Source organism: Melanotaenia boesemani, chromosome 9 (assembly GCF_017639745.1).
Source record: "Melanotaenia boesemani isolate fMelBoe1 chromosome 9, fMelBoe1.pri, whole genome shotgun sequence".
Lineage (NCBI taxonomy): Eukaryota > Metazoa > Chordata > Actinopteri > Atheriniformes > Melanotaeniidae > Melanotaenia > Melanotaenia boesemani.
The window spans coordinates 37,825,005-37,838,108 of NC_055690.1; the positions used below are offsets into that span (position 1 = coordinate 37,825,005).

The 13,104-nt window shown below is 39.2% G+C and overlaps 2 long non-coding RNA genes across 2 annotated transcripts; both read right to left on the minus strand.

Moving 5' to 3' along the window:
- Positions 1 to 203: 203 nt before the first annotated feature.
- On the minus strand, positions 204 to 1,143 carry LOC121646399. Its single transcript, XR_006011627.1, has 3 exons — positions 898 to 1,143; positions 336 to 387; positions 204 to 244 (listed from the first exon to the last, which is right to left on the minus strand). It is a non-coding gene; the product is annotated as an uncharacterized LOC121646399 (long non-coding RNA).
- Positions 1,144 to 12,108: 10,965 nt separating this feature from the next.
- On the minus strand, positions 12,109 to 12,716 carry LOC121645445. The gene is made up of 3 exons (XR_006011429.1): positions 12,699 to 12,716; positions 12,515 to 12,537; positions 12,109 to 12,169 (listed from the first exon to the last, which is right to left on the minus strand). It is a non-coding gene; the product is annotated as an uncharacterized LOC121645445 (long non-coding RNA).
- Between the last annotated feature and the right edge of the window lie 388 nt (positions 12,717 to 13,104).

Below are 13,104 nucleotides of genomic sequence, written 5' to 3' on the forward strand. Positions count from 1 at the left end.
GTCACATTTATCCTGCCTGTATCACTATGAAACCGTGACAAATGAGCTTTAACTGCATTAAATGACTGGAAAGCACAAATGCAGTCACTGTACAGACATGGTAGAGGGCTGACTTGAGAAGTGGTTGTGGTGCAATTGATAATGCCTAAATAACTTTGCACGTGTGTCCAAGGATACAGAGCACAACTTGCACTTAAAATCCATTTAGCTACCTTGAACTGAGGCAGAAGAGGTCACACAAATCCTGCAGGAAGAGAATAAACAAATGTAAATTATTTACAAATCATTATGAACGTCATAATCAAATAGTATTTTTAAGTAAGTACTTTACTCACCAACACTGTTGCTCAGAATGACAAAGTGCTCATATCCAAACGCTCTATAGTACTATAACATAACAGAGAGCACAAACAGTTTAATGTTGCTTAAGGTGTAACGTAAATGATTATGTATAGTACGTATTATTTTGTCAATTCCTTATTGGCGAGGGTAACTCCGTTAGACAACGCTTCTCAATATATTACGATTTTTACAATGCCGAATAAACTAAACTTTCACAAGTAAACTTTCAGATATGCAGCAGCAGAAGCTTATATTAAAGCATTTCAACCATATTTGAAACAAGTTGTCTTCTGCATAGTTTTCAAGGCAAAGAACGTCTCTTTCTTCTTCTTCTTCTTCTTCTTCTTCTTCGAGTGTGTGTGTGTGTGTGTGTGACGGTAACGAAGTAAAGTTAGCGACCTGGGATGAGTAGCGACACTGACGATAATCACTAATTAAGCTTTAGTTTAAACATACACATCATAACACGTAACTTTACACACATTCAAACAGTCTAACAAAAGATAATTATGTTTAAGTTAGTGAACTTTTGCAAAACTTTTGTAACGTACGCACCGGTTCACGCGCGAAACTTTCAAATCCTGAAGTTGGCATCCCAGAACACAAAACACAGATAATAACACAATTTTACAACAGCACGGCGAAAAAATATGCGTTGTAGTGCAGGTTTTTCGCTGAATATTCTCCTTTTTCCTCTTTTGTTACTCCGTTGCATCCCTCGCTAACGTCCAGCCATGTTGAATTTTCGTGGTACGTGCCCTGATCGGTTGGGTACAGTGAAGTCAGACGTCACGTTCCCGCACGTACACCTGTTAAATTACACGTTTCAAATTAAGTGACAGTGTTCACTTAAACATTCTAAGCTGTGTGAAATCAAAATGACATTATTCGTTAAGAATACTTCATGTTTCCGAGTCAGGTTAACTACTTAGCCCACTTTGATTTAGTTGCCTGCAATAGTTATGAGTTTGTAGTACTGCTGGGGTTTACAGTGCATGACAAGCACAGAAGTCCAGCAACAAAACACCACTCGGATTCAGATCAGGGGGGCCGTTCCTCCCAATCACGCCCCTCCAGGTCTCGCTGTCATTGCCCACGTGGGCATTGAAGACCCCCAGCAGAACGAGGGAGTCCATGGAAGGAGTGCTCTCCAACACCCCCTCCAAGGACTCCAAAAAGGGTGGGTACTCTGAACTGCTATTTGGTGCATAAGCACAAACAACAGTCAGGACCCGTTCCCCCACCTGAAGGCGGAGGGAGGCTACCCTTTCATCCACCGGGGTAAACCCCAACGTACAGGCGCCAAGTCGGGGGGCAATGAGTATGCCCACACCTGCTCGGCGCCTCTCACTGGGAGCAACTCCAGAATGGAAGAGGGTCCAGCCCCTCTCAAGGACAGTGGTTCCAGAGCCCAAGTTGTGCGTCGAGGTGAGTCCAACTATATCTACACTACCGTTCAAAAGTTTGGGGTCACTTCCCTATTGAATCCCATGGCAAAGTGACCCCAAACTTGAACGGTAGTGTATATCTAACCGCCCAACCTCATGCACCAGCTCAGGCTCCTTCCCCCCCAGAGAGGTGACAGTCCACGTCCCTAGAGCTAGCTTCTGCAGCCAAGGATCAGACCGCCAGGGTCCCCGCCTCTGGCAGCCGCCCAGCTCACACTCCACCCGACCCATATGGCCCCTCCTGCAGGTGGTGAGCCCACAGGAGGAGAATGTAGGTTAATTCAGTTAAAGTTCAACAAAAATTCAGCAAAAAATAACAACTGCAGACTATTACATTTTATAATGTTTTATCTAACAGTTATTAAATAATATTTGAATCTGTGGCAGGAGATCTAAGTGAAGAACACTGAATGCAGAAACGTCATGAAGATGGTTGAATCCAGACAGACGGCCTGGCAGGGTCTCTGGTGGCTGGAAGGACATGAGGGAATATCTAACAACCAAACTTTGTGTTACAACTTACATGAAACATGCTCTAAGATTTAATTTGATTGCTTGATTGATTTTTATTTTGTTTTACACAGTGGCATTATTTTACTAATCATAAATGTAGCAGTTTTCATAGTTTAATGTGTGTGTTTAAGCAAGTTTGGCCATTGCACTGTTTTTTGTTGTTTTAGGATTTGCACTGTGACATTTTTTCCCTGGACTTTTGCACTAAACTATCTATTCTCTTTGTTATTTTTGTAGCGGTTTGTTTAATTCAAAGAGTTTCAGTGTGACTTTGTTTTGTTACTAAAGAGACAAGAATTTGTACATTAGTTACAAAATGTGTGTGACTGAGTTGTGCAGCCTCAGCCTCGCTAAGCATTTTACCGGATGGGGTGGGAGGCAGAACTCCTGTTTTGCCTAGGGCACCTGCTGGCCTAGGGCCGGCCCTGAACAGAAATCAAGGCAATTAGAAAGGAAATGTTCATCTGGTCTAGAAGAGCTTCACTTAGTCTGGAAAGAAAGTTTAATAGTAGATCAAATAGGACTGCGTAAGGCCAGAACAGATGATTATTGATCATTGATGGAGAACAAGCCCAGGTTCCTCTTCAGCTCTACAGCCAGGCTGGCTAGCAGCTGTAGTGCCGTCGAGCCATATATTCCTTTACCTCTCAGCGGGGATGACTTTACGAGTTTCTTCATAAAAAATGGTTTCTATTAGAGAGAAAACCCATGATGTCTTTCCCCTCTATTGGTGATGTCTCATCCACAGCAGCTGTAGAGACGTCTATAGAATCTGGTTTCTGATTGGACTTTTTCTGTCTGCTGGAATCACACCTTTACCTAAAAACAACGACTTATGATCCAGGACTGTTAGCTAATCATAGACGTTTATCCATCCTCCCCTCTATGTCTAAAATTATTGAGAAAATAGTTTCAACTCAACTATGTGCCCATTTGAGCAGAAATAATCTGTTTGAAGAGTTTCAATCAGGATTTAGATCTGATCATAGCCCAGAGCAGTGACGTGGTGAGGTTCATGGCTGGTGAGGCAGTGATTTACAATTGTCAGAACTGAAAACCGTATCTTCTTTTATTATTCATTCGACAGCATGCAGCTACCTTTACCAACTCTTCAGTGAGAAACGTAGCTACTGGCCGTCCTAAAAGTTATTAGACGTCACTAAATGACGTCATCATCTAATGTGCATAATTGCTGGTATATATAGTTGTAATGTTTAAAAAGGCAAAAATAATCAAGAGAAAACAAATTATTTAGTTAATATTTTCTTTTTGTGTAGTTTCATTTTATTAAATTTAGGTTGTTTTCTAATTAGGAATCTGCAACATTTAACAACACTTTTAACTTTTTCATTAATGGACATTAATATCTGACGGTAAACCAGCACAGGAACATCCAGCAGCAGCTTTGTACTTTTAATTTTCAGCCTGGTCATGAAACAGAGGTGAACATCTCCTGCTCCCCCTCCTCATCGACAAGAATAAACTACGTTCATATACATCAGTCTCCAAAAGTCTCCAATACTACCACAGAAAGTTGCTAGAGGGGCCTGAAAACTTGCTAGATATAGTGAAAAGGTCGCTAAGTTGGCAACACTGATGCGCCGTCTTGGTGTGTCAGTGCCCCCCCTTGAGGTGAGACAGAACACTGCCTGCTACATCTGCTGAATTTTCTCTGCACGTTATTGTAGATCAGCAGGAATAATTCTCTCACACACACATTAAAGACATTACACACATGGTGGAGAGTCATGGTGTATAACACATATTTCTGTAAAGTTCATATTGGATATGCTGAGGAACAGAAACGCATCATGAACCCAGTTTTACTGGATCATCAGTCAGAGGAGGCCCAGCTTCTTGAATCACAGCACAGCACAAGCAGCAGAAAGGTCCTGAAGGCATCACTGGTACCTGAATGCACCACATGACATCAGTGTGTTTCACAGTAGCCATCTTGAGTTAGTCATCTGACAATGCTGCAGTGCTTACCAGCAGCTGAATTAGAAAAGAATAAATTCTGGTGGACTGAAGGAGCTAAAACCATCAGCTATCACCAGGACTGCTGGGAATATTTACATCCTTTTTCAGTTGTGGACTTTCCTGCTGTTGACTACAAACTGCTGCAAGAAAACAGATTTATTGTCAGTAGCCTCATCAGATGTTGAAGTTTCATGGTGAAGGTGTTGTGGATGTTTTCCTAGAATTTTTAACAGTGGAGAGAAAATGTGGAGAAGAATCCATAACTGGATAGTTATTGAATATTATGTCTAAAACTTAATTTATACTCGGACGGCGTCTGCCTGCGATAGGGCTGGTGCAGCTGACGCTGAGCATAAGGTTTTGGCAACGGGTTGTGTAGGAGCCATAAAACATGTTTGGAGAAATGAGCACTGGGTGGATGATTTGTTTTACATTGGTTGTCATGGTGATTTGCAGCATGGGGTCACGTGGATGCGGTAGGTGATGGGAGGAACTGTTAAGAAGGAGTTGTCAGTCAGTCACGGGTGGTTTTGCCAGAGAGAGGAGGGCTGGGTAGCCGTAATTTTTGTTGACCGCTGAAACTTATTTAGTAAACTTGTACGCTAACAAGCTGAGCTGGATAGACAAGAGTATATGTAAAGTCTATATAAACGATCACATGTTAAGTTTAAACAAGTGGATTGCTGCATCCTGCAAACATGAAAGATTATCAATAAAGGAAACAAAGCATCAGGTTGAAGAGCGTTTTCATTGTGGACATGGACGGCGCGTCAAACAAATAGACAGAACCCATCCATTTGCCTCAATAGTGTCTGTGGAAGTCACTACAGGTTGCTAACCCTAACCCACTCTTCTGTGGTTGCTCCATATATTCAGCGAGAACCTCCAGAAATCTAGAAACATGTAATCACAAACTGACCAATCACAAGGGAGTACTTCCATGAAACCGCACTGCAAGCATGGGTGCACATCAGGTCTGTAAGAGGTGCACGTCAAGCCTCCGCAGACCTATGCTGAGTATACGGCAGTGATGCCGTAATGGACCATATGCAGACACCACGTGAATATGAATCCAGCTTAAGAGTTCATTCCCTCCAGGGTAGTCCAGGGAACTCAGTTTGATTTGACAGTATTCCAAAAAATGTCCTACCTCCCTTTTGGTTTGATTTGTTTACACTCTGAACTTTACTGACCAAACAGCCTGAACATCACAGATGCTGACTAGGGGGCGATACTCCCTGAAATGACCAAGAAGAAAGAAAAAAACCTGGCTCATTGACTGTTCAGCAACGAAAATGTCTCGTTTACCACCAGTAAACAATGGAACAACAATTTCTGCAGTCTTGTTTCTGGTTTTAGTTTGGTGTTCAGACCTGATCCAGTTTGCACAATAATCTGCCCAGTATGAGCAGCAGGAGGCAGCCAGATCTCCACCATGTTGATCTACATCACTTCCTGTCTTTGCTTCACTGGATGAGAACCCATCCAAGAGACCCCTGGTTTTAAAACTGGGCCAGGGTTCGCTTCTTTGGTACGAATCAAGTGAGAATGAGTGTTTACACGCTCCATGGTGTTATGCAAGTTCATGCTCTTTATGAATGAATTCAAAGTTCAGTTCATTTCAGTTGTTGTAAGTGAGAAGTGAGAATGAAAGACTAAACTAGAAAAACCAGTAACTAAGCAACTAACCTGTTGCTGGCAAGTCAGACACCTGAAGGCCGCAGGCAGTGTGATCTGGGTGGTTTGGGGCTGTAGGCATGGGGTCTGGTCCTCCCCTAATGGCTTTTTTAATGGCAAGGACTTGCAGATATCCTCTCAAACTGGATAGAAGTTTCAACTCCACGTTTCTTCAAATTAGAAGTGGATGAGGCTGATGTTCTAACTGGCTTTTACGTGGAGGAAGATGTAACTTGCATAGAAAAGTTAGATGTTTACAGTTGGAATCTTCTGCAGACAGAACACAGTACACAAAGCATGTGACACTGCATCTGCAGCTTTTCTCCTTTCACCATCACTTGCCATTTCTGAGTGGAATTGCACCAGTGTTGCAGAGGAGTGTTGTCGGTTTGTTCTGCTAAAGTGCACAATGCATGGTGGGTAAGATGGTGTTAAGTCGGGTTAGCACCAGTGAAAATGCAGGCAGGACTGTTACAGGACCTCACACAATCCACAAGTTCATGATCACCTTCTTTATTTACAAATGTGTTGCGTTCAGTTCAGTGTTCACAGAAAAATGAACATATTCAATGAACGCGATCATGCTCCAAACCAACTGGGCTATCCGTGGAACTGGACCAGGGTCTGTTTAAAGCAAAGCAAACAGAACCAGGGTGAACACAGCGTGAGAGCTGCTTGTAGCACTAATTTGTTTCTGGATTTTCTGAGTCAACAGGGTTAAGGCTGAAATTGGTCACCGAACAAAGAAGTGAGCAGATTACCTGGAAACTACCAGAAGCAGCAGCTGAGGTTCACACCGCTACATCCACAAGACTTTAGCTGTTTTTTTCCCCCCCTTTTCAACTTCTGTTTAGTCTGGAGTTCCTGTTTTCAGGAAGTTATCTGTTGAAGTAATTTGTTTTGGAAGGTTGGCACTTTGATTCCCACTCGACCAGTTATCTGTCATTGTGTCCTTGGGCAAGACACTTTACCCTCCTTGATATGAATGTTTGGTGATGGTTGGAGAGGCGGTAGGTGTAGACTGGCTGCCACGTTTCTGTCAGGCTGGCTTAGCATCACCAGGTATGAGTGAGGAGTGGATGAATAAAAATACAATGTGAAGCACTTTGAGTGCCTTGAAAAAGCGCTATATAAATCTAATTCATTATTATTATTATTATTTTGTGAGGTGCTGACTTTTTCAAACGTTTGTGTGATTGTGTATGACAGAGTGGTCTTCCGAACAAAATCTGACCACCAGTAATTCCACTGTGTTTAATCATAATACCCTGACCTGGAAATCCAACTTCTAACCAGAAATAAAGTAAATGTAAATGGTAAATAGACTGTACTTATACAGTGCTTTTCCAGTCAGTTTGACCCTTCAAAGCACTTTACATTCAACCATTCACACACACACATTCACACCCCGATGGGCACATCGAGAGGCAATGTGGGGTTATGTGTCTTGCCCAAGGACACTTTGACATGTAGTCAGTGGAAACCAGGAATTGATCCACCTACCATCTGGTTGGAAGACAACTGCTCTTCCTCCTTAGCTACAGCCACCCCAGTTTCTGTTCAGCTTCCGTTTAACTTGTATCTGCTCCCTTTGGGTAAAATATTACAGAACTTTAGCATCAATGATCACAGTTAGGCAGATGATACACAACTTTATGTCTCTGTCACCAGACGACTGCAGCCCAACAGACTTACTGTGTCAGAGTCTGGAGCAAATAAACACCTGGATGAGGGAGAATTTTCTACAATTACATGAAGACAAAGCTGAGATTATTCTGTTTGGTAGAAAGAGAAGAGGGTCAGCATTGGTAAACACCAGGAGACTCGGGCTCTTAAAACCACCGACCAAGTTGGTAACCTGGGAGTGTTGATAGACTCAGACCTGACTTTCAGCAGCCACATCAAAGCTTCACTAAGAAGCTTTTTACCAGCTCAGAAACATCAACAGGATTAAAAATTTAGTCTCCCAGTAAGACCAGAAGAAACTCCTCCATGCAACCATCTCCAGTAGACTGGATTATTGCACTGGTCTTTAACAGGACTTCCCAGGAAGACCAGTAAAGATCTGCAGCTCATCCAGATGCTGCTGGAGTTTTAACCAGGACTAAGAGATCTGAACACATCACACCAGTTTTGAAATCTTTACACTGGTTTCCAGTTTATACTGGTTTCCAGTCAGTCCCAGAATAGATTCAAACCCTTTGGATGGTTTACATCCCAGAATGGTTTAGGCCCAGAATACATCTAATACGTTCAGAGAATATAAACCTGTCAGAGCTCTGAGATCCAGAGACTCTGGTCAACTAGTCCAGACCAGAATCTAGACCAGAGTCCAGACCAGGGTCAAGACCAGAGTCCAAACCAGAGTCAAGGCTAAACATGGAGAAGCAGCATTTAGCTGTTATGCTGCAAACAAGTGGAACAAACTGTCAGTGGAGATTAAACTTTCCCCAAATGTAGACATTTTTAAATCCAGGTTAAAAACATTTCTTTTCTCATGCGTCTAAACATAAATTCTCCACAGTGACTTTTTAATTTGTATTGTTTTTAATAATTTTAATCTAATTTATTATTATAATTCTTATTGTGATTCTTGAAATGTGTTGCTGATTTTTACTATTTCTTAATACATGAGGTAGAAAACAGATTAAACCTGATATAGAAAGGAGATGAAACCTGATGCAAAGACCAGATAAAACCTGATGTAGAAACAAGAGGAAACCTGATGTAGAAACCAAATTAAAACTCATGTAGAAACCAAATAAAACATGAAGAAGAAAACTAATAAAACCTAATGTAGAAACCAAACAAAACCTGATGTAGTAACAAAGTAAAACCAGATGTAGAGAAATGAAAAAAACCTGACGTGGAAATAAGATAAAACCTGATGTGGAAACCATATAAAACCTGATGTAGAAACCAAATTAAACCTGATGTAGAAAGCAGATAAAACCATATGCAGAAAACTAATAAAACCTAATGTAGACACCAAATAAAACCAGACACAGAAACCAAACCAAACCAGATGTAGAAACCAAGTGAAAGCTGATGTAGAAACCACACCAAACCTGATGTAGAAACCAAAAAAACCTGATGTAGAAACAAGATAAAACCTGATGTAGAAACCTGAAGAAACCTGATGTAGAAAGCAAATAAAACCTGATGTAGAAACCAGATAAAACCTGATGTAGAAACCTGAAGAAACCTGATGTAGAAAGCAAATTAAAACTGATGTAGAAACAAGATAAAACCTGACGTAGAAACCATATACAACCTGATGTAGAAACAGATAAACCTGATGTAGAAAACTGAAGAAACCTGATGGAGAAACCAGGTAAAACCTGATGTAGAAAGAAGATAAACCTGATGAAGAAACAAGAAAAAACCTGATGTATAAACCAGACCAAACCTGATGTAGAAACCATAAAAAGCTGATGTAGATACATGAGGAAACCTTATGTAGAAACCAGAAGAAACCTGACGAAGAAATCAGATAAATCCTGATGTAGAAACAAGATAAAACCTGATGTAGAAAACAAATAAAACCTGATGTAGAAACCAAAAAAACCTGATGCAGAAACCAGACCAAACCTGATGTAGAAACCAAAAAAACCTGATGTAGAAACAATGTAAAACCTGATGTAGAAACCAAAGAAAACCTGATGTAGAAACCAAATAAAACCTGATTTAGAAACCAAATAGAACCTGGTGTAGAAAAAAGATAAAACCTGATGTAGAAAATAAAGAAAACCTCATCTAGAAACCAAATAAAACCTGATGTAGAAACTAAAGAAAACCTGATGTAGAAACCACATAAAACCTGATGTTGAAAACCAAAAAAACCTGATGTAGAAACAAGAAAAAACCTGATGCAGAAACCAGACCAAACCTGATGTAGAAACCAAAGAAAACCTGATCTAGAAACCAAATAAAACCTGATGTAGAAACTAAAGACAACCTAATGTAGAAACCAAAAAAACCTGATGTAGAAACCAAAAAAACCTGATGTAGAAACAAGATAAAACCTGATGTAGAAACAAGAAAAAACCTGATGTAGAAACCAGACCAAACTTGATGTAGAAACCAAATAAGACGTGATGTGGAAACCAACTAAAACCTGATGTAGAAGCCAAAGTAAACCTGATGTAGAAACAAGATAAAACCTGATGTAGAAAACTAATAAAACCTGATGTAGAAACCACATAAAACCGGATGGAGAAACCAGATAAAACCTGATGTGGAACCCAAATTAAAGCTCATGTAGAAACCAGATAAAACCTGATGGAGAAACCAGATAAAACCTGATGTAGAACCCAAATTAAAGCTGATGTAGAAAAAAAAAATAAAAACTGATGTAGAAAGCAAATAAAACCTAATGTAGAAACCAAATAAAACCTGATGTAGAAACCAAAGAAAACCTGATGTAGAAACCAAAAAAACCTGATGTAGAAACAAGATGAAACCTGACGTAGAAGCCAGACCACACCTGATGTAGAAACCAAAGAAAACCTGATCTAGAAACCAAATGAAATCTGATTTAGAAACTAAAGAAAACCTGATGTAGAAACCAAAAAAAACCTGATGTTGAAAACTAATAAAACCTGATGTAGAAACCAAATAAAACCTGATGTGGAAACCAAAGAAAACCTGATGTAGAAATAAGATAAAACCTGATGTAGAAAACTAATAAAACCTAATGTAGAAACCAAATAAAACCTGATGTAGATACCACATAAAACCGGATGGAGAAACGAGATAAAACCTGATGTAGAACCCAAATTAAAGCTGATGTCGAAACCATATAAAACCTGATGTAGAAAGATGATGAACCTGATGTAATAAGTAACTAAAACCTGATGTAGAAACCAGATAAAACCTAACGAAGAAACCGTACAAAACCTGATGTAGAAAGAAGACAAAACCTGATGTAGAAACCAAATATAACCTGACACAGAAACCAGATCAGACGTCATTTAGAAACTAGATAAAATCTGATGTAGAAAACAGATAATGCCTGAAGTAGAAACCAGATACAACCTGATGTAGAAACCAGATACAACCTGATGGGGAAACCAACTAAAACCTGATGTAGAAACGAAATAGAACCTGATGTAGAAACCAGATAAATCTGATGTAGAAACCTGAAGAAGCCTAATGTGGAAACCAGATAAAACCTGATGTAGAAACCAAATAAAACCTGATGTGGAAACCAAATAAAACATGATGTAGCAACCAAATAAAACCTGATGTACAAATCAGATAAAACATGATATAAAAACCAGATTATACCTGATGTAGAAACCAAGTAAAACCTGGTGCAGAAACCAAATAAAACCTGATGTAGAAACCAATTTAAAACAGATGTAGAAACAAGATAAAACCTGATGGGTAAATCAACTAAAACCTGATGTAGAAACCAAATTAAACCTGATGTGGAAACTAGATAAAACCTGATGGAGAAACCAGATAAAACCTGATGTAGAAATCAGATAAAACCTGATATAGAAACCAGATTATACCTGATGTAGAAACCAAATGAAACCTGATGGGGAAACCAACTAAAACCTGATGTAGAAACAACATAGAACCTGATGTAGAAACAAGATAAACCTGATGTAGAAACCTGAAGAAGCCTAATGTAGAAACCAAATAAAACGTAATGTAGTAATAAGCTAAAGCCTGATGTAGAAACCAGATAAAACCTGATGTAGAAACCAAGTAAAACCTGATGGGGAAACCAACTAAAACCTGATGAAGAAACCACATGAAAACCTAATGTAGAAAAGTTATAAAACCTGATGTAGAAATCAGATAAGAACTGATATAGAAACCAGATTATACCTGATGTAGAAACCAACTAAAACCTGGTGTAGAAACCAAATAAAACCTGGTGTAGAAACCAAATAAAACCTGATGTAGAAACCAGATACAACCTGATGTAGAATCGAGATAAAACCTGATGTAGAATCCAAATTAAACCTGATGTAGAAAAAAAAATAAAACCTGATGTTGAAAGCAACTAGAACCTGATGTTGAAAGCAACTAAAACATGATGTAGAAACCAAATAAAACCTGATGGGGAAACCGTAGAAAACCTAATGTAGAAACAAGATAAACCTGATGTAGATACCTGAAGAAGCCTAATGTAGAAACCAGATAAAACCTGATGTAGACACCAAATTAAACCTGATGTAGAAACCACATAAAACCTGATGTAGAAACTAAATAAAACCTGATGTAGAAATCAGATAAAACATGATATAAAAACCAGATTATACCTGATGTAGAAACTAAGTTAAACCTGATGTAGAAACCAAATAAAACCGGATGTTGAAACCAGATAAAACCTGTTGTAGAAACCAACTAAAACCTGATGTAGAAACAAACTAAAACCTGATGTAGAAACCAAATAAAACCAGATGTAGAAACCAAATAAAACGTGATGTAGAAACCAAATAAAAGCTGATGTAGAAACCAGATAAAACCTAATTTACAAACCAAATTAAACCTGATGCAGAAACCAGATAAAACCTGACGTAGAAACAAGATAAAACCTGATGGAGAAACCAGATAAAAGCTGATGTAGACCCCAAATTAAACCTGATGCTGAAACCAGATAAAACTTGATGGAGAAACCAGATAAAACCTGATGTAGAAACCAAATAAAACCTGTTGTAGAAACCACCTAAAACCTGATGTAGAAACCAAATTACACCTGATGTAGAAACCAACTAAAACCTGATGTAGAAACCAGATTATACCTGATGTAGAAATCAAATAAACCTGATGTAGAAACCAAGTAAAACCGGATGTAGAAAACTAATAAAACCTGATGTAGAAACCACGTAAAACCAGTCACAGAAACCAGACCAAACCTGATGTAGAAACCAAATAAAACCGAATGTTAAAACCAGATAAAACCTGATGTAGAAACCAAATAAAACCTGATGTGGAAACCAAATAAAACCTGATGTAGAAACCAAATAAAACGTGATGTACAAATCAGATAAAACATGATATAAAAACCAGATTATACCTGATGTAGAAACCAAGTAAAACCTGGTGCAGAAACCAAATAAAACCTGATGTAGAAACCAATTTAAAACAGATGTAGAAACAAGATAAAACCTGATGGGTAAATCAA